We start from the raw sequence: 19,558 nt of genomic DNA, 5'->3' as shown, positions 1-19,558 counted from the left end.
TCATGACAAAGGATACTAAGGATCTCAACTGGAATCTCCTTTTCCACCGTCTGGACCCTCGTAAGGTTTCCTTATGAGAAAGGACTGCCCAACTAACTTATCTCCCCTAAAGATGTGCTTACCTGTGTCTCCCAATTTCTACCTGATGAACAACCCTTTTTAAGGGGATGTTATTGAATTAAAAGCTTCCAAAATGACTGCCCCGTGTGACAATTTTAGCCAGAGTAGAGCATGGTGAAGACGTACATGAAGCAGAATTTTATGAAAGTTTCTACCTATTTTGGAGGGCGATCACAGAGAAATGTCACCCTGCTGGATATGGAAGATAAAAATTCTCTCACAGGTCTTTAAATTGTGACAATGTTTCTAAGTAAAGTGTCTATCCCTGAGTCTTTTGCTGACCTGTGAATCACCATTTGTTATGACTTGGAGACATGCTAGAAAACAAGGAAATGATCAGCTGCTTCTCTTGAGACAGCTCAAAGGGTTCGGACATGTTCTCAGTGCTTTATTCAATTATCATTTGCTTCTGTGAACAGAAAATTAGACCTCTATCTGATGTACCCCACGCTTCTCAGGGCTGATCATAAAATAGAATTCAGTAAAGAATAGACTACAGAGAAATGAGACCCTCAATTTCTCTTGTTGAAATGAATTCACACATAAACACACGTGGAGAGAATTCTGCATGGTGAAACAGCTTCTCGTCCTGCTAATTATCCTTGTCAGACAATTTCCAACAAACCCCTTAAGGAATATTGAGGGATTTGGGGTTGAATAAACTAAAGCTCCAAAAATACCACAATGTCCTCTGCTATCACTTGGCAATTCCTTCACAGAATCTCAGTTAAAAGGAGATGGACTAGTATCTGAGGAAAATATTTAAACTGTAAATTATTTCAAATATTTACAATCATTATCAACTTAAAGTAAAACCCAGACTCCTTCCATGTCAGACAAAGCTCTTCCTGATCTGGCCCCTTCCTACCCCTGATGTCCTCTCTTCCCTCCTCCCTAACACTCTCCCCTCCTCACCTCCTTTCTGTCCCTAGACTTTGCCGAGATCATTCCCACCTCAGGGTCTTTGCACCTGTTGGGCCCTCTGCCTGAATGGGCTTTTCTCACAAGCTTTGTATGGCTCTCCACTTCATTTCACAAAGTTCTCTGCTCAACTGCCACCTCCTCAGAAAAGCCTTCCCTCCCTACAAAATCTAAAATAATCCTTTTTTTTCTCCCATAAACTTGTGAGCTCTGTGAGTGCAGGGACTTTATCTGCCATGTTCATGACACTATTCCTAGCATGTCAAGGAACACGGAAAACATGGCAGGGCTTTTTATTTAAGTGTTGACAAAATAAAGAGATCAACTGATATTTGGAAGGCAAAGCATGATGAGAGACAGATGTGAACTGCTTTCTTGTAGCTACAATATTGTTATCTCATTTCTGATTTATTTTTTGGAAGTCTTCATGGAATGGGTCTCACCTCAAGAATTATTTGACAGGAAGGAGAATTTATTTTATTTTATTTTTAATTAGCTAGGATAAAGGGGACATATAGCCAGGTTTCTGAGATCAACTTTTTAAAATGACATCTGAGGTTGACCTAGATGTCACAAATTAAGACATTGAACACAGCCCTGAAAACAGAGAAATACATTTAAATTATTTAAATACACTGAAGAGATGATTACAAAAATTAACTCGGGAAATCCAAACCTCCATTGTGAAGCTGAGAGTGAAGTGTCCCTAAAGCGAAGACCAGCTATCTGATGGCCAGAGAGGCCCTGAGGCTCTTCTTTTTTTTTTTTTTTAAGATTTTATTTATTTATTTGCGAGAGAGAGAATGAGAGACAGAGAGCACGAGAGGGAAGAGGATCAGAGGGAGAAGCAGACTCCCCGCCGAGCAGGGAGCCCCATGTGGGACTCGATCCCGGGACTCCAGGATCATGACCTGAGCCGAAGGCAGTCGCTTAACCAACTGAGCCACCCAGACGCCCCCTGAGGCTCTTGCTGCATCATCACAGCCCACTGCTGGCCACGACTGGCCCTCAGAGAGGCACCTCCTCCGTGAAAAGAATGCAAAGCACAGCTCCCACCTGCACAGTAAAGGCCACCGGGCGCGGTAATACCCACCCCTCCCTCTAAGGTGGCCATGGAGAGTTTTCAAAGAACATCGCCGTATAGTATCTCATCTGTGCTCACAACTTTGAAATAGAGAAGGACTTTTCTGAACCCATATGACCGTTCAGAAACAGGACAGCGGTGTGCAGTGACCCATCCCAGCCACTACAAAAGAATGATGCCTGAGCTGTCACATCTTCTGACTCCCAGCCAAGAGTTCTGGCCACAAGACAGCACTACAACTTTGATAGTAAGTTATTATCCTACCACAGACACAATCCCTGTGGAGAAGGCCAGAGGTCAGTGTTCTATTTCTGTAAGCCACAGAAAATAAGTAAGGATTAAATGTAGGCCAACGAAGACCATCACTTCAAGAGGCTTCTTTGCAATACAAGTATAATGATAATACTCAACACATATTGATTGAGGTCTTATTATTTGACATGAACTCTATCAGATCTGGGGAAAAAATGCTAAAAGGAAAAACAAACAGAGGCAGTGTCTGTCCCTATAGAGTTTATACCCAGCAACCTAGTATGAGCACTAAGAACAATTGCAAAACTAGTACTACCTGCCGTTCACTGGGTACTTCCTGTGTGCCTACCACGACATTCGGCATATTACATCTCCCGGCACTCTCCTACCTCAAAGCCTTTTTGCACCTGCTCTGCCCTCTTCCAGGAACACACATAGCTGCTCCCAAACCTCCTTTGAGTCTGCTCAAATGTCATCTTCTGATGAGGACTTCCCTGGCCACACAATTTAACTGTGCAAGTCTCCACCCCTTGGTACTGTTGATTCCACTTTCTCTGTTTTATTTTTCTCCAAAACATCTATTATGTGCTAATATATTGTAGGGACAAAAGTGACCTATTTATTATATTGATTTTGTATTTTCCCCACTAGCTTGTAAACCCTGTGAGTTCAGATTGCTTTCCCCTGTTTTGTTTACTTGAAGGTCCCCACTCCACCCTAGGAACAGTACCGGGCACACAGGGGCTGTCGAATGAACAATGATCCAATGACTGACTGAGTGAATGAATGATGTTATATGCAAGTAGCTGCCAGAGCCCATGAGTGTCCTGAAACATGAAATGGAATTAGGATTCTCCAAGGCCCCGTCCCAGGTCTTGAGAATGAAAATCAAGGAATGCCTCATGCATCTGTCCTAGCGTGTTTTAGAGCAATTCAATAACTTTAAATCAGCTTTAAAAAGGGGGAAAGTCTCCGTTGACCCGAGAGGTAAGGCAGAGCCAGCACAACCTCCTGCCTTCGCCTTGTTAAGGGAGGGCAGAAAGAGTAAGGGCTCAGTGGGGGTCACAGATGGCCCCCAACACCATGGCACCAGTCCCCAGAGACCGTCCACCAGGTGAGCCGCTGCTGAAGCCCGTCACCCCGGGTGCCAGTGGATAGAACCGGGTACAAAGGGCAGGTCCCCGCAGCAATGCCCAATTCACCATGCTCCGTTCCACCAGGTAGAGAATAAAGAGCTGGAAGGAAAATATGATGAGAATTAATGACCTCGTTTAAGAGCTGCTGTCTTCATCCATGAGCAGGATGCATGAGCAGCATCGGGAGGAAGTAAAGACTGATTCACGGGCTGCCAGGAGAGATGCTTCTAGTAAAGATGACAAAAGCTAAAAATGAAGCTGTCCGTTGTATGGATTTCTGCAGGGATTCACAAGAATGACTGATGTGATGGAGAACACGTGCGTACATGCACACTGGGACACAGACCGGCGCTCAATGCACTACACGGTCATCGATCCCTTCTTTAAAGTAATCAGTTCATATGAATGCTACTTGCTTGGGTCATCTATTAGCTGCTTCCCCAACAATGACAACTACCTGCCATTGTACTCTCGAATACTTCAGGCTAGTTTCACTGAAAAAAAGAAAACTGGTCTGTTTTGATTGCATAACAGCAAATCTAAGATAAAATGCAATAATCATCAACCTGTTGTGGAGGTTACTAACTACCATGCTGGAATCCCATTAAGTTTGAACTACAAGCAGGAAACAACCAAACTGCCAAAAGATCATAATGAATAGACTTGACTTTGGGGGTACTCAAAATTTAACAGGTGATGTTTTTTCTTGGCTATAATTTCTAGTCTCCAATGATGGGGTGGGGATGATTAAGTCTTTGTAATACCAGCTCTAAGGGAGAATAAAGAAAAAGCCCACAGATTAATGTTGTTCTGCTTACCACCCACCAGCAAGCTCATTGATGAAATGCTGCTTGTTATTGCATCATTAATCACCTATTTAAGCCAAATTTTTTCACATTATACAACTAATCTGAAACTATTCTTTTCATATTTTATTTTAGACTTTTCACCTGTTTCAGATCATTTATACTGCAAGCAAGAGCTTTCACGGGGATGCGCGCAGGGCATGATGGGAGGCCAGACAGGAGCGAAGGGGCCTGCCAACCCCACGACTTGGGATGCGAAAGCCCTCTCATGCCACACGTTAGCCATGACCTGTTTTCCTTCCTTAAACTGCTGCCCCCGTTTTCAGCAATTCTAATGCCCCCCGCAGTATACAAACAGAAGGATGGAAGGTCAATTTTAAAACAGGCATAAAAAAGGCCCATTTGGGGGGCGCCTGGGTGGCTCAGTCAGTTAAGCGTCTAACTTCAGCTCAGGGCATGATCTCAGGGTCCCAGAGATCGAGCCCCGCACCGGGCTCTCTGCTCAGCGGGGAGTCTTCTTCTCCCTCCGCCTCTGCCCCCGGCTTGTGCTCTCTCACTCTCTCTCTTTCTCTCAAATAAATCTTAAAAAAAAAAAAAAAGGCCCATTTTTAGGGTCATTAGATAAGGAAGTCAAAGCTAGCAGGATTGCCTCAACATGGAGCCTCTGAACACCTTCATCCGCATCGCCTGGGTGACGCCCGAGATAATGCCTGTGGAACCAGCTGCCCAAGGGATCCTTTCACACTAGTTTAGAGAATTGTGAGCTTCATTCCTACTCAGTAAGGCTGATCGGTGATTCATGTGACATTTATTGAGCACCAGGTGAGGTACCTGGAATTTAAGGGCCAGACAAGGTACCTGGAGGAGGGGTCAGGAAGGTGAGTAAAGCCCAGTCCTGCACCTCAAAGAGCTTGCGGTCCAACAGAAGGTTGGACAGATTACCTGGGACTCCCCCGAGCCATCTATTTGGAATCAATACCCTGCTTATATGCACGTCCACTATTAGAATTCTGTGTTTGGGCGCCTGGGTGGCTCAGTTGGTTGAGCGACTGCCTTCGGACCAGGTCATGATCCCGGAGTCTCTGGATCGAGTCCCACATTGGGCTCCCTGCTCGGCAGGGAGTCTGCTTCTCCCTCTGACCCTAACCCCTCTTGTGCTCTCTCTCTCTCTCAAATAAATAAAATTAAATCTTTAAAAAAAAAAAAAAGAATCCTGTGCTGGATGAGCTAAAGTCCCTAATGACGTGGCAGCTCTCAGCAGAACAAAGGCAGCGGCAAGGAGTTTTCTGATGAAAAATGGATCAGCTGAGCAACGAGTTCCGGCGTCAGTCTGCACAGGTGGCTGAGAGGCTCTGGCCAAGTCACTCGCCTGCTCTGGACACACATTCCTCACGCGTTAAGTGAGGGCTTAGGGTAGAACATCTCAAGGCCTCCTCCAGCTCTGGGACTGTAGATTCTATTGACAGCCACTCAGTTTTCATTGACCCTGTTTGCAGAGGGTCCAGACAAATACAGGACAACCCTGAAGCCACGTCCGTCCCTCATGTATGCCCACTGCTCAGTGGGCAGAGCCGTCCCGAGAATGAGAAGGGTGTCTGAGGTACCCGAGCCCAACAGAGGCCAGAAGGAGGATCTGCACACATTGATGGAGCAAACGACATGACCCAGGCCACACAGCTCACTGAGGGGACATGCTGAACTCATGGCACTTACAGGGGAGAGAGGAGTAAGATGCAGGCAGGAAGAGAAATACAGCCGGGCGTCTGTGTGTGGCATTAAGAAATATGTAGAATAGGGGCGCCTGGGTGGCTCAGTCGGTTAGGCGTCTGACTCTTGAGTTTGGCTCAGGTCATGATCTCAGGGTCGTGAGATCGAGCTCCATGTCAGGCTCTGTGCTGCCTGTGGAGTCTGCTTAAGATTCTCTCTCTCCCTCAGCCTCTGTCCCTACCCACCACTCGTGCTCTCTCTCTCAAAATTAAAAAATAAAAAAAAAAAAAAAAGAAAGAAGTAGAATGGGCCATTGCTTTAGTAATTTTTCTTGGCAGAAAAATCAATTAAGGAACTTTTTATACAGATTCTGATGCAAATATTCATATCATAGGAAGAAGGGGTGCCTTAGTAGTCAAGGAACAAAAAGCAAAGCCTTAAAGCAGTATTTCTCGACCTCAGCACCCTTGACTCTTCGGGCTGGATCATCCTTTGTTGGAGGGGATGCCCCGCACGTTGTAGGAGGTTTAGCAGCATCTCCCATCTCTACTTAGCAGATGCCGGAACCCCTCCTGCCCACAGTGACAGTTGTGACCATCAAAAATGTCTCCAGATGTTGCCAATGTTGCCTGGAACAAAATCACTCCCAGTTCAGGACCATGGCCCTCAAGGAACAGATGGATGCATTTCACTCCATCAAAATGTTTGAAAAATCCATATGATTTTATAAATCAAGTCAAAAGGTAACAACATGATGGGGGAAAATATGTACAACGTATGACAAAGGACTAAATCCCTTATTATATCAATTCCTACATGTCAACAAGACACCTCAATAGAAAGGGCAAAGAAATAAGCAACACACAGAGAGATGTGTATGAAATCGTGCCATTTTTTATATTTTTATTTTTTTAATAAGATTTCATTTATCCATTTGAGAGAGAAAAAGAGAGAGAGCACAAGCAGGGGGAGGAGCAGAGGGAGAGGGAGAAGCAGGCTTCCCGCGGAGCAGGGAGCCTGATGCAGGGGCTCGATCCGAGGACCCTGAGATCATGACCTGAGCTGAAGTCAGACACTTAACAACTGAGCCACCCAGGTGCCCCTTTAAACACAAAGCACAATGTCATGTGCTTACTTGTATGTGTCTAAGTGCACACACAAATTTTTAAAAGTGGAATGGACCATCATAGTAATCTGAGTAGCAGAATCGGCTAAAGAGTTCTTTAAACCCCAGATTCCCCCACCCCAGGCTGCTAATCAGACACTCTGAGGGCGAGGCCCGGAAACCTCTATGTCTCACCATTCCCCAGATGATTCCGACATACCTGGTCCAAAACCCAAGACATAGAATTTGTTGGTGTAAACCAGGGGTTGCCACACGACAAGCGCAGGGCAAATCCAGTCTGGTTTCGGAAATAAAGTTCTGTTGGAATACGACCACAGCCATCGGTTTACATGTCACTACTCTTGCATTACATCAGCAGTGGAGTGACCGCCAAGGGGACTCCGGGCCCATAAAACCTATGCAGTATTTATGATGTGGCCCTTTAGTTTGCCAATCAACCCGTCATCTACATGAGACTGACTCTGGGGTTCACAAAAGGGAAAAACAGGTAGGTGGGCTCATCTAGGAAGACTTCTAAGGAGAAAAGCTTGACCAGAGCATTATACAACCGAAAGCGATTCATCTATTTTTCTCCCCACCCAACTCTCTTACTGGGTTGGCACGCCCCAAGTGATTGATTACGGAAAGACCTCTTGGCAATATAGCTTCAGGCGAGAAGGGACCGACACTCTTTTAATCGTAACTCTGTGCAAGAATTGGGCAGAAGAAGTCTTGGCAATCTGAAAGGAATACTTATCTAGATAACTCACTACCAAGCAAGACCACAGTACAGGGCCACACGCCCAGCTCTCCTTCACTGGAAGGAACATGGGAATTCTCTCCTTTCCCTCCCGGCCACCCATTGAACCACATGAAGATCAATGATGGGAAGCCCACTGCAGAAGCCAGACACAGAAATAGGCAGAGTGCTGGAGGAAGGTGGGTGGGAAAGAGCCACACAGACCAGGGGTCTTGAAATAGCAGGAGAGTGTCTACATCAGCCGGCCCACTGGGGAGACGGGGACCACGAGAAAGACGATTCCAGAATTTGGAGTTTAGGGTTTCTGGCAAAATGCTAATGAGCAGTTGCACTGAGATATGGTAGAGAAAGCCTGTGGTTTTACGTCCACTTGTGGGTGATCATGGACAAAGCAAGGAAGTTTCCTGGGACTCAGTTTCCTCAACCATGAAAGGAAGGGAGGGGACTGAAGAGCCCTAATGTCCTTTTAGGTCTTAATACGAGTTTTCTCTGTCCAAAATAGCAATTGCTACTGGTTAGAAATGTCATCTTCATGCTGAAAGACAAATGAACACTGCTGCAATCCAACTGTCACAGTATTTTTGCCTTAAAAAGGAATTTTTCCCACTTGGTTCAATAAAGATCTCAATTATATTCCAACACCAACTGCTTACCCACTAGGAGTAAAGATGTGGAAAAAAATCCACTATGGTGCTTATGCCCGTGGTAGAATCTGCCAAGAAATGCATCCCATGATATCTTTTTTCCAAATCCAAATCATAAAAACACTCATTCACTTTACTGAATCAAGAGCTACATGTCTTTGTAAAACACACATCCTCGTGTTTTGGTATTTCTTCACCTCTGCGTTAGAGACTCTAGATCTACTTGAAAACTTATCCCAGTACTAATCTGGGCAGTCCACTTCTCCCCTCAATTCTGAGCTGATTTTCTTGAAATCAGCCTGTCCTGGTTTTCACATGTGGGTAGAGTTACACCTGTAAGTAGGCTAAAAGGAAATCGCAAGCAGAACTCAGATTTCTGACTGTGAAATGAATCCATTAAAAATAAGCTACATGTCTAATTATTCTCCCACTTTTTCAATAGGATCCCTTTAAAACATGCTCTGTTTGGAAATGATCCTGAGATGGCCCTACCCTTGCTTTAGTCTGGCTAACGCACCGGGTCCAGAGTCATCCTAATGAATCCTGAAGCCCCACTCAGTCACAGATACATCCAGATTTAAATAACCGCTCTTCAGAAACCCTTTGTGCCTCAGTTTCCATATTCAACTGAATCCCAGGGATCACACTCCGCCGCATTGACTAGTACAGGCACATGAGCCTCAAACAAGATGTTGTCGCTTCGCTTTGCCTTTTAGTCATTCAAAGACCAGTTTCTTGAATCAGAGACTTACGGAACAATTCCAGCACATACATTTCTTGTTTCGCCTCTCATCAGAGACACTCACACATCCTGGCAAACTCTTTTCACAAAACAGCAATGCCGTGAATACAGGAAATATGTCAACTTTTATCCCCCTGCCTCCTCAGGAAAAGAAGCCTGCAGTGGATTGGGAATTAAACTTCCCGTGACGTTCAGATGATCACCGCAACTTATGCAGGAAAAGCATTTTATTAAATTCAACGTTCAGTTAGAGTGAAGACTTGTAGAAAACTAGGAATAGAAGGCACTTCTTTAATCTACAAAAAAAAAAAAGAACCTTCAGCAAATGTAACACCTATTGGTGTTAAAAAGTTTCTCACTGAAATCGAGAACGAAGCAAGGACGTTTGCTATCGCGGCTTCCACCAAACATTGCACAAAGGTCCTAAGCCAGTACAGGGAAGCAAGAATAAAAGGAAAGATTAAGGATTGAATAGGAAAAAAAAAACTCGTAACTCTCAGACTGAATGATTATGCATGATAGTTATTAGAATATGGAATGTCAGCAAGGTTGCTAGATACAAGGTCAAAAATTTTCTTAATTGCATCTCTATTTATCAGAAATAAACAAAACTAATATTTTTAAAGGTGTTGTTTACAATATATCAAAAAAATCCCCCCAAACCTAGGAATAAACCAAATGATAGAAGTGCATGGCCTCAACAAAGAGAACTATAACATAGCAAAATAGCATTGAGTAAATTAAAGAAGACATTTGTAAATGGAAGGGTATTCTAGTCGTAGATTAAAAACAGTATTACAAAGATTCAGATTTTCCCCAAAGTGATCTACAGATTCAATGGAATTGCAATAGGAATCACAATAGTGTTTTTTTTTTTCCTGTTCTTTGTGCAAAATGACCCCCAGACAGTCCAAACCCTCTTGAATAAGAACAATATTGATGGCTTGCTGGCATAAGAGATCATGAATTTAAAGCTACAGTCATTGGAACACTGGAATAGTCAAGAACTAGAAAGATCGCATATGGACACTTCATTTATGGAATAGGGTAGTACAATAAATATAGTCTTCTCACTAGATTGATATCCATATAGGTAAAAAAATTAAGCTTGATTCCTCCCTAACATCATCCACAAAATTAAATTGCAAGTGAATTGTAGGTCTGAAATGGAAGGCAAAAAAATAAAGCTTCAAAATGCTAACAGAAGAGAATATCTTCATGACTTCAGAGTGTATAAATATTTAATAAACAGGATACAAAGAGCACTAAGTATAATGGAAAAATTATTAATGAGTTGGACTATACCAGAATTACAAACTTCTTTTTATCAAAACACACCAATAGGGGCACCTGGGTGGCTCAGTCGGTTAAGCATCCAACTCTTGGTTTCAGCTCAGGCCATGATCTCAGGGTCATGGGATCAAGCCCTATATCAAGCGCTGCACTCAGCACGGAGTCTGCTTGGAACTCTCTCTCCCTCTCCCTCTGCCCCTCCCCTTGCTCATGCGCTCGCTCTCTCTCTCTCTCTCAAATAAATAAATCTTTAAACACACACACACACACATACCAATAAGAGTAAAAATGCAAGCCAAAGAATAGATGAAGGTATTTGCAATACATGTAATCCACAAAGGGCTCATCTCCAGAATAAAGAATTGTTTACATTAATGAAGGTGGCATGGTGGAGACAACGCCATAGAAAAATGGGCAAGAGACCTGAACAGGCTCATCACAAAAAAATGATATCCAAATGGCCAAAAAATCATAAGAAAAGTTCCTCAACGGGGGCGCCTGGGTGGCTCAGTTGGTTAAGCGACTGCCTTCGGCTCAGGTCATGATCCTGGAGTCCCGGGATCGAGTCCCGCATCAGGCTCCCTGCTCAGCGGGGAGCCTGCTTCTCCCTCTGACCCTCCCCCTACTCATGTGCTCTCTCATTCTCTCTCTCTCAAATAAATAAATAAAATCTTTAAAAAAAAAAAAAAGAAAAGTTCCTCAACATCATTAGTTAGAGAAATGCAAATTAAAATCACAATAAGAGATTACTATGCATTTACACAAATGACAAAAATCAAAAGACTGATAAAGTCAAGTTTTGATGAGGACATAATAAAACAGGAAGAATAAATTAGTGGTGGATCGTATGTTGGCTCAACTGCTTTGGGAACTATTGGGCATTATCTCCTAAGGTTGAATGAATATTTACCTTCTGACCTAGAAATCCACACCTAGATATATGCCTAATAGAGAAACAGGCAAATGTGCACTGAGAAACATACACAGAATGCTCATATGTCCATTCATGAGTGCCAAAATGTGGAAACTACTCAAATATCCATTGAGTCAGATATATAAATTGTAGTATACTCATACAAAAGAATCCTCTCCAGCCATGAAAAAGAAAGAATTATAGTCTTACAGAACAATAAGAATAAATTCCCCAATGCAACATTGTTTCCATTTGTGTGCCGACAGAACAATAAGAATAAATTCCCCAATGCAACATTGTTTCCATTTGTGTGCCGACAGAACAATAAGAATAAATTCCCCAATGCAACATTGTTTCCATTTGTGTGACGACAACAAAGAGCAAAACCGAAAGATGAAAGTTGGGACAGTGGTTACCTTTGGGGAGAAGGGAGAGGTGGGGCTCAGAAAGAGGCTGAAGGGCACCATTCTCACTCTTGACATGGTGGGTAGTTACAAAGGTGATCATTTTATAATACATTGAGCTGTACCTGTTGATTTGAGCACTTTTCTGTATATGTGTTATACTTCACAATTTAAAACAAAATTTAATACCTACTGTATACACATATCAGGTTTATTTTGACCCACTAGGCAGTTAAAGGCAAGCCCCACCCTTAGCAGGCCCTTTCACTTAATTCACGATGTCTTTTCCCATTCATTCAGTCAGTTGTCCCATCATCCAACGTGCTCTAAAAACAGGGCCCCGCACAGTCAGGATTCTAACTTCTTAGCACACCGATCCTAGGAATTCTGTCAGGAAATTTAGAATTTTAGTTCTTAAAATAAAGGTGAATTTGTTTTAATTAATGATAATTTCTATATCTAGCAATGATATGATGGAAGAAGCAATCTCATAGGCTCAGTATGGTTATCATGGAAAAGGTCTGGCCATGTATCTAGAAATATACAGATGAATGGCACAAGCCTTAAGGTCAGCGACTAGCGGGGAATAACAGATTATACACCATGGCTTTATCACAGTGAAGTCAGAGCCATGAGATGTGCACAGGGTGCTATGAAACAGGGAATGGGGCACTGGACTCACCAAGCAATTCAGAAAATCTTCCAGTGTAAAGTTAAGTCTCAAGGGTCAAGAAGGAGCTATCCAAGGAAAGAAGAGCAAGAAAGGGGGCTTCTGCCAGGGAAACAGCAGGTGCAACAGCCCTGAGGGGTGAAAGAGGTGGTTTATCGAGACCACTACAAGTCCTTCTACTCAACTGGGGAACAGGCCACACGCCAGCGAGTTTCCTAGGTCGTGTCTTTGCCGTCTAGCAATTCTGTGGCCAGTGGGCCAACCTGAGGGAGGGAGGCAGGTAACTGTCCTTGGCAGGAGGCCCTGTCTTGTCAAGGCTGGTGTCAATTGCACCCATCTTGAGAGTTTCCTGCACCCAGAGTTCCCTTCCTGAAAGACCCCTGTAGATGCTAGCAAAAGTAATGAAACCAACTTGCCTTTGCCCAAAAGTGAGCATAAGGCCCCTTCCTGACACTCCGCCCAGGTGGGGGACACTGCAGAGGGGCTCCCGGATTCCACAGAGACTCTTCCCCAGCCCAGCAGCCACCTGAGGCCACGGGGGCCAAGGAAGTCAGCAGGAATCAAGATGCGGCAGCCTCCCTGTTTTTCCCCTGGCTTGGCCTCTGTTCTAGAAGTTTTAGAAAGCCAGGGGAACAAGGTAAGCCTGAGTGAGGACTCCAGTCAGTCTCCCTCTTTCAAAAGAGCCTTCCATTCCTGTTAGGGACCCCAAAGGTAGTCTCCAAATATTAAAATGTGCTCATCTCTCCATCTTTGAAAATAGGCATAAGTGACAAATGACACGTAGGTGGGGTAGGGGAGCAAGGAGCTGCTAACCCAGGCACATAGCAGGCCCTCAACCAGTATTTATTGTCTGAATCAAAGAAAGGGCATTGCTTTCTTCTAGAGCGTTCTTCACTCAGAGCATTTCCCACCAGGCACGGTGTTCCATACCTGCTAGGCTTGGTAGCCCAGGATCCTGAAGAAAAGTTGGCAGAGAATCCTGCAGATGTCCATGACACCAGGTGAAAGAGTACAAATCAGGGTCACCCTATTTGGGAAAGGCTTTTGCTTGAAGCTGTGAAGTGCTTCACATGCTTGTGTACCTGCTGGCCTCTTAACTACTTTGATGTGTGTTTTTCTCTCTGCAGGCACGAAAACTCCCTTTGCTCTCTTTTCAGTTTTTCTAACCTTAAGTGGAAACAGCTGCTCTAATTTTAATATCCATCTGCTCCCAGAGATGAGGACAAGAATCAGTGGCTCTGCAGATACATCTAAAGTCTTCACGTTGTCGAACCTCATTGACCTGGGGATAAGCCTTCTAGAATCAGCAGGCTTCACAGAAGCAGCTTCATGAAGATAAAAGATAAAAAGGAAAAAGAAATAAAATAAAATGCTAGCAGGCCCTAGATATCCAGTAGCAATTGTTTTTAAATCCACAAAAGCCAAAGCCCCTCAAAGTGCATGTGTGCTCAGATTAGTCATGTCATCATGTAGTTGGAAAGAAGCTCCCCGAATGGCCAGCAACATCTACTAAAAAGCCAGGGTTTTCTTCTGTGAGGAAAGCTGAGAGGAACTGTGAAGTCATAAAAGGCAGAAGAAATAAAAGCAAAAATTATAAAGGAAAAGAAAAGCAGCATTGAGAATGAAGGAGGCACTCCATAAAAGCTAGAAACAGCCATGGGTTGTGAAGCACAGAAACAAGGATGGTCAGCAACAGAGACTGGAGGCTCTGCCATCAGGGAGTTAGGGCAGGGAATGGAGGGAGGAGGATCAGAAAACCACCTCCCCTTAATTTTGTAGCCCTGTGGACACAGGACCGCTCTACAGGGAAGCAGAAGAGAGAACCTTCTAGCTCTACTTCAGTGCACTGTCTTTTAAGATGCAGGGGGGTTTCCTCCACCATGACAAGCTACCCTTTAAACCACCAGAGAGCTGGTGCATGTGTAATTATAACCACAGAAGTAGTACAATAGGGTACGATAGCTTAGAGGTACTTTACAATAGTGATCGTCCAAATTATCTCCTTAGAAACACAAATATTTAGCACTTCCCGTGAAGGCATGAAATTAGAAGGGCAGTGAAATCCCCTGGAAAACTGTTAAGAAAGCATAACCATGGGGCGCCGGGGTGGCTCAGTTGGTTGGGCGACTGCCTTCGGCTCAGGTCATGATCCCAGAGTCCCGGGATCGAGTCCCGCATCGGGCTCCCTGCTCAGCGAGGAGCCCGCTTCTCCCTCTGACCCTTGCCCACTCATGTACTCTCTCTCTCTCTCATTCTCGCTCTCTCAAATAAATAAATAAATCTTTAAAAAAAAAAAAAAAAGAAAGCATAACCATGTAGAATTAAGGGTTTTTTGGCAAACTGATTTTTTTTTTTTGAGCACAGAGCCTCCTCTGAACCGTTTTAGAATGTTAAGGAAACCAATCCCATTTAATAATGCTATTATCATTAAATATGTGAATTAAGTTCGTGTGTAAAGATTACAGACACCACGACTTTTCTTACATATGTAAATGCTGTAGGCACTCAGGAAATAAAAAGCTTTATTGATGGAAAATTTCATTATTCAGGACTTTCATGATCAAGACTGAACTGATGTGCAAGGCTTTTCTCCAGGTAAAACCATGTAATAATATTAGATAAAATAGAAAAAGCTTTCACTCAAAGGTGAACTTTAAAAGGAGGTGGGAGAGAAGGCGGATCCTTATGTTTCAGGAGTGATAAAAGAACTCGCAACCATAACTATTAGCAGACAATACTGCATTGACCTCAGGGGTTATAAACCTGGAAATAAGACATAAGGACTGGGGTTTGGGTTCCAGATGTTACACAGAGATGGGAACTATGGCCCTGAGCCCAGGAAAAGAGGGGGACCTATAACCATGCCCACACATAAAGCCTCTGAGAGCCACCCTGTTTTCTTTTTACAGGGAGGTTGTCCAGGGGCAACTGCACCCCTGTCTTGAGAGGTCAGCGACTAGTGGGGAATGGCTCCCCACTGGCTGGCTCAGTCAGTGAAGTGTGTGACTCTTGATCTCAGGTTTGTGGGTTTGAGCCCCACCTTGGGTACAGAGATTACTTAAAGATAAAATCTTAAAAGAAAAGGGGGGTGAGTGTCCCGGAATAAATCTACCAGCGGGCTTAGAGAAACAGCAGAAAAGCTGACATCTCTTCAGGGTCTTTGGATGAAAAAAGACTACCCATGAGTAATCAAAATCTCCCATATGAATGTCCCATGCAATTGACATCTCCTTGATATGAAAATCCTAAGCCCAAGACCAGCAGAGTGATGAGCTACCTCTTTCACCATGCAGAGCTCATGAGGCTCACACACGTGAATGCGCACACACAGACACTTATCAAAATGAGCTCACAATAACAAATTACAGAGCACACAGAAAAACAAACCGTCATTGGCATGTGGAACTGTGGATAAAAAGTCAACAAAACCCTTCCCCTGCTACATAAACATACATGATACATTTTAAGATAAAACAAGATGCTTAAACTATTTTTGAAACTTCTTTACGATTCCCCACCTAAATTTACTTCTTTGATTAACCGACATGATTAACTATTGGTACTTTTGATAAGAGCGCTTGTACCAAAGAACACTCATAGCTAATAAAAGCTATGATTTCTGACTGCTTACACTATGCATGGCACAATTCCCAGTGTTTTCCAAGCATCATCTCATTTCATCTTTGCTATAACCCTAAGCAGTTGGTACTGTCATCTGCATATCTGAGGCTCAGAGAATTAGAATAACTTCCCCACGGTCATTGGCTAGTTCATAATGAGAATACTAATCCAGGCAGAAAGATATAGTTCCAACCAAAATCCCATATTCTTTTTTTCTCTCCTAATTTGTCAAATTGATCCAAAAATTCAGATGGGAGAGGAAAGGACCAAGTATTTCCAAGATAACTTAACAAAAAATAAGGACATATTTTCTCTCCCAGATATTAAAATTCATTATGAAGCTATAATCATTGTAACAGTATAGTGCTGGCAAAGGGATAGACAAATAGAATAATGTATCAGAAAAGAGAACACAGAGATATACCCTAGAAACCAAAGAAACAATATGTAACAAAGAAGGCATTAAAAATTAGTGCAGAGAGGATAAACTATTTAGGAAGTGGTACCTAAATAATTACTGATCCCTGTGGCTAAAATAAATATGTAACTCATGCCGCACACACTCACACAAAAGTGAGTTTCAGATGAATTTTGTATCAAAATGTTAAAAATATAACCATTAAAACATGTCAGTGGTCTGGAATTACCATTTATGGACCAAATCCAGCCCCACTGCTTGATTTCAAAAATAAAATTTTATTGGAACACAGTGACTCCCATTTCCATAGGTATTGCCCACAGCTGCTTTCACAGAGTTGAGGGGCTGCCACCAACAGCAGCTAGTAAAGCCCAAAATATTGATTCTCTGGTCCCCTGCAGAAAAAGATTACAGATTCCTACTGTAGATGGAAATATAGAAGAATATCTTTACAACATCAAGTTTCAGAAAGAATCTCTCGAGTAAGACTCATAAAAGATGAATATATTAAACTACATGAAAATTTAAATGAACGAACTAGAGATATATCTGACAGCCACAGACAAACACAGTGGTGAGTGAGGGGGAAGGAAGCTAATTGCAGAAGGATAGATTCAATATGACTCTTCTGTGTACATTTATACCCATGTTGTAAAAATATAAACACACACAGTGGGGCCTGGGGGCATTAGTCGGTTGAGCGTTCAACTCTTGGTTTGGGCTCAGGTCATGATCTCAGGGTCATGAGATCAAACCCCATGCTGGGCTCTGCACTCAGCAAGGAGGCTGCTTAGAAATCTCTCTCTCCTTCTCCCTCTGCCCCTCTCCCCCTAAAATAAATAAATAAAACAAACAAACAAAAAATAAAAACCCACACAGAGAAGGCTTATATACCAACTCACAATAACAACTGTTTCTGGACAGAGAGGAGGGAAAGGCGTTGGGGAGGAACAACAGAGTGAGAGTGGGAGTGGTGGGTTTCAATATCTCTGCCTGTTTTATTTTTTTAAAAAACTGAAGCAAATATGACAGAATAATGTTTCTGAGTCTCAGTGGTAGATGCTAATTATATTATCTCTGTGATTTTCTATGTGTTTGAAATATTTCATAATAAAAATTTAATTTAAAATGTGGTCTTGGGGCACCTGGGTGCCTCAGTCGGTTAAGCGTCTGCCTTTGGTTCAGGTCATGATCTCAGGGTCCTGGGATCGAGCCCCGTGTTGGGCTCCCTGCTCAATGGGGCATCTGCTTCTTCCTCTCCCTCTGCTCCTCCCCCTGCTCCTGCTTGCTCGCTCTCTTTCTCTCTCTAAATAAATAAAATCCTTTTTAAAAAATGTGGTCTTCGTCACTGAACAAATATTTATTGAGCACCCTCTGTGTGCCAGAAATTTCTCTAGACAGAGCTTGGCAAACTATGGCCCATAGGCCAAATTCAGCCCACCATTTGTCTATACAGCCTAAGGTAAGAATGACTTTTAATTTTTAAAAGGTTGAAAAAATCCAAAGAAGATTAATCTTTCATATTATGTGAAAGTTGTTTAAGATTCACACTTCAGTGTCCATCAATAAAGTTTTATTGGAACACAACCACAGTTGTTCATTTACTCATTATTTGGCTGCTTTCACCTTACAAGATATCTTACACATAGCATTGTCAACCATTGTTGCTTGTATGTATCACCTAAAGCAGGAGAAGACAAAGACAATTTTCTTGCATGTATTATACAATCCACCTTTTATAGCTTTCATTTAAAAAGCTATATAAAGCTCCCACAATGAGGCAGGAGTCATGTCTGGAAATATTTTTACTATCTTCTCTTGCCCCAGAATGATAGGAGATTCAACTCATCATGTAGAAATATTCAGAACATGAAATTATTTCATCACACAAGAAATTTCACGAGAAAAATCAATCCACCTCACAAAAACTATAATAGGAATTAAAATAACTGTATAATTGTATAGATGATTCTTCTAGTGTTGTTTGCACCTCCAGTTCTGTTCAGAGTAAAAATATTAAAACTGTGACCTGGTATCATCTGCTTTGATGATGAAAAGTTCTCAGACTTTGGAATGAGCCACACACAATCCAGCCAAGTACAGTTCTGAAAATATACATGAAGGATGAGTGCCTTTATCAATGAAGAGTGTGAATAATACAGAATAGGCAGGATTTGTATTCCACCGGGTTGTGCTGCAGAAATCATAGGAAACATTCAAAATAGCTTCAAAGTCAGTGAACACTGAGGAAGATGGTGGATTCCTGGAGAGAAATAAGTTCATTTAGAAGAATGTTATTCAGAAAGATGCTCATTATCTGTTCATAACTGGGATCTGCATTCAGGACAGTGCTGTCTCTCACACCATCCAGAGAGGAAGCTCATCAGAATGGCCCAGGGTCCTGGAGAGCACCATAAATGGATTGCCATTTGTTGCACTTGGCCATGCACAGAGAGTATCCCACTCTTGACCACCAACAGTGTACTGGAAGACCACTCACCAGGACTGGGGTCCAGGCTGGGGTTCTTTCATGATACCAGTGGCCCTGGGGCAACCCCAAGCCCTGTTTCCATGCCTGTCAAATGGCAATAGCAATGCATCTATCCACAGTTCCCAAACTGTGTGCCAAAACATCATGGGTGCCGCAATGAAGGCATGGGAACGCTAAGGATTATAGATTTTTTTTTTTTAATTTTCAAAGGAAATGCAGGGTATGCTCTTCTGCCAAACATCACAAACTACGAGCTAGAGGTAGTTCATGGTTCCAACATTAGACCTCACTATATTCCTTTTGAGGATACAGTGTCCTGCCAAAGCTGGGTTTTCAGCAATTGCTGTGATAAAAAGCAAGTACTGGAGGGTGTTATGCTGAGCGAAATAAGTCAATCAGAGAAAGACATGTATCATATGACCTCACTGATATGAGGAATTCTTAATCTCAGGAAACAAACTGAGGGTTGCT

The 19,558-nt window shown here is 42.9% G+C and overlaps 1 protein-coding gene across 1 annotated transcript in view; it reads right to left on the bottom strand.

The window, feature by feature from the left end:
* DNER (delta/notch like EGF repeat containing) overlaps window positions 1-19,558 on the bottom strand; it is a 284,346-nt gene that overhangs the window by 161,878 nt on the left and 102,910 nt on the right. The gene's annotated exons all lie outside the window — the stretch shown is intronic.

This window comes from Leptonychotes weddellii, chromosome 3 (genome assembly GCF_054177405.1).
Source record: "Leptonychotes weddellii isolate Sample4059 chromosome 3, ASM5417740v2, whole genome shotgun sequence".
Lineage (NCBI taxonomy): Eukaryota > Metazoa > Chordata > Mammalia > Carnivora > Phocidae > Leptonychotes > Leptonychotes weddellii.
Note: the sequence above shows the minus strand (reverse complement) of the source record. Positions and strands in the feature narration are given on the sequence as shown.